At 44.1% G+C, this 2,871-nt stretch overlaps 1 long non-coding RNA gene across 1 annotated transcript; it reads left to right on the plus strand.

Moving 5' to 3' along the window:
- The first annotated feature begins 248 nt into the window (after positions 1–248).
- On the plus strand, positions 249–2,021 carry Gm36921. Its single transcript, XR_382839.3, has 4 exons — positions 249–300; positions 867–908; positions 1,410–1,597; positions 1,942–2,021. It is a non-coding gene; the product is annotated as a predicted gene, 36921 (long non-coding RNA).
- Positions 2,022–2,871: the final 850 nt, after the last annotated feature.

The following is a 2,871-nucleotide window of genomic DNA, read 5'->3' on the forward strand; positions in this document are numbered from 1 at the left end:
CCCTCCCTCGAATGACATGCAACTACAGACTCTTTGTCACTATCATTTTGAAGTAATTTTTCCTCTACCCACCACTAGAATTGAAGGGCATTCTGGTCACTTAAATTTATTTGTTCATTATATTACTGTCTACCACTAATAGTCTGTGGGGAATTGGAGGCTGGTCTCCAGTCAAGCTGAGGTCTGACCCCTGATGGTCATAATTCACCTTTATGACATGGTAGGCGTTCCCTCATGCTCCTAGAATCCTGGCCCCTGCATAAGTTACTGTCCCCCCACAACTCCTACAAGAGAAGCATGGTTAGTAGTCACGTAGGCAATGGCCCAAGCTTCTGACCTTCAGGCTAAACTCCTCCCCAGCTACCTAGCAACAGTGAAGACCATAAAAATGGCTATTCAGCCCTACCTCACTCTCTTACCTCTTATGCTCTTACTTCGTGCCCCTCACTCTCTCTCTCCCCTCTCTCTGGTCAGTGTTGGGAACCTCTTCCCTTATCTCTCTCTCCCATAACCCCGGGGCTACAGGGTGTGGCCCTGGGGCCCCCAGGTCGGGGGCTGCCCCTTGTCCACCCCCACCCCCCGTTGAGTGGTTCAGAGGCTTGGATGCCCACCTGGGGGCTGAGTGGAAAGTGTCTGGCAGCCCTCCTGAATCCACCTGCCCAGAGCATAGAAGGAACTCTGGCCAGACGTGGGCTATCCTCCCCTCCCCCTTCCTTCCCCAGGCTCCTTTTTTTTTTTTTTAGTTCCCACAATAGTCATTAATGTCTACCACTGTGACAAAAGACCTTTAAGAGGCCATGTAAGTATAGGGAGATTCTCTTACTGATATTGATATTTCTGTCTATGAGCCTGTTCTCTGTTTCTAGGCTGAGGAAGAACTTCACAAGAGCAAAGCTGTTCATGTCATGGTAAGATGAGGAGCCAAGGACAATATATATTATCCAAGGGCATACCTTCCCCAGAGATCCATTTCCTTCAACAAAATGTTACCATTCACATTTTTACCAAGTCCGAACAGCCCATCAAATTATAACGTGATGCATGCATGAACCAATCTATTGAGGAAACCACAGAGTCTTTTTGATCCAGTCACTGCCCCAAAATCCCAACTCTAGCCATTTCTGTCACTGAGTATCATGCTCAGTGCAGGAGCCTCTGGGGGACATTTCAACTGTAAACCTTCCTGTGCCAATCAAAACAAAAGTCTGAGAAAGCCAGTGGTTAAAAGAGCACCAGATGGGGTTATACTGTTTACTGATGCATTCAAAGGAAGAGTCGATGGTTTCACATTCTCTATTTTTCATAATAATACAGCTTTAGGGAAGATTAGGCACCATTTCAGATGATTAGCTCCAGTAGAATCCATTCACTTGGGTTTTGCTATTTTCTTCTGTATATCTTTCCTACAGTGTAATAGCCAACCTGTTCAGCCTTCCCATGGTGTTTGATGGCACTCCTACTGATCTTACAGCTTTCCATGGAAGATGTCTCTACAGACAAGCAACGATACAAGAGGGGGAGATTACTAATTGGCTGCTATTCAATAACAGAGAGTATGATCAACAGTTAGGCTACTCTGAGTAAATTTAACATAATTGTGAGTACATTTATAACTAGACAATTTATATAAAATAATCCCCCCATTGTTTAACCTCATCACAATTGTGCAGAAGATTCTGAAAAGACAAACAGGAAACAGAGTGGTCCAGAGACAGCCTGTATAATAGAGCAATCTTTATTTGCAAATAATCTATGATCATAAGATACAGTGAGAAACAGAGGGAGGCCCATCTGCCTTCATCAACTGCGGAACAGTTGCCCCTCAGCAGCTCCAAGGGATCGTGAAAGACAAGCATACTCTCCCCAGCCTGAGCTTCAGAAGTTAAGTTATACAAACGTTACCTAGAGCGATTCTCAGCTGACCTCCAGGTTTTTCCCCAGGTTTGAATGTGGTCTCCCATCTCTTTCAGTCCTCAGCAGTTTATTCACCATGCAACTGGAAGCTAAGGAATAAATAAAATCTTTCCTTGAAGAAGTCTTTACTGATTTCATCCTGCACTATGACAATGGAGGGTGTGAAGTTAGATCTTTGTGGTATGCCTCGAGAATGCGCCATGTCTGTCCTGTTACATGCATGCAAACAGTGACAGTTCCTGTATGCAAAGTGAACACAACTTCATCAGAGAGGCACCCTCAAAGATGAACTGAATTGGCTTGTGTGATCTGTCTGCCAACAACGCATGGCTATAGATTTCATAACCTGGATACTGTTGAAACACACATAGGGCCTACACGGTATCCATCAGGCCTCCTCGTTTATTTCCTCGGCTGCTCTTCCAGCTCAAAAGATCTTTCACAATCCCTTGGAACTGCTGGATAGAATAAACGTCCTTGTTTCCTACAGGAAATGGCAAAACAGCATAAAATGGCCAAATGTAATGCCCAAAAGAAGAGTACACCGAATGTATTTTTTTTTCTTGAGAAGTGAATCACATCTGAAGTGAATATAAGCACACTTTTCTTGCAAACAAGTAAGCCTGCATTTGAAAATCAAAATTCTTTTTAGCTTTGGTCTCCCTTCGCTTTCCTTTAGAGGCACAGTATTTTCTCATTTCAAAGGACCTTTCCGTTCACTGAACTAGCTTGTCATCAACTCTCGCAGGCCGAGAAAGAAACCTTAAGCAACCTGCTGACACACCACACACACACACACACACACACACACACACACACACACACACACACACAAAATCCTATGGAAGTGTTTTAAGTATCAGGGCAGACACTAAAACAAGTCTTCTAGTGGATGTCCCCTCGGATCATCTTTTACACACTGGAATGAAAGGAGCTTTAAGGACGTACTCTGAGACA

The sequence above is a fragment of the Mus musculus genome, chromosome 13, assembly GCF_000001635.26.
Source record: "Mus musculus strain C57BL/6J chromosome 13, GRCm38.p6 C57BL/6J".
In the NCBI taxonomy this organism is placed as follows: domain Eukaryota; kingdom Metazoa; phylum Chordata; class Mammalia; order Rodentia; family Muridae; genus Mus; species Mus musculus.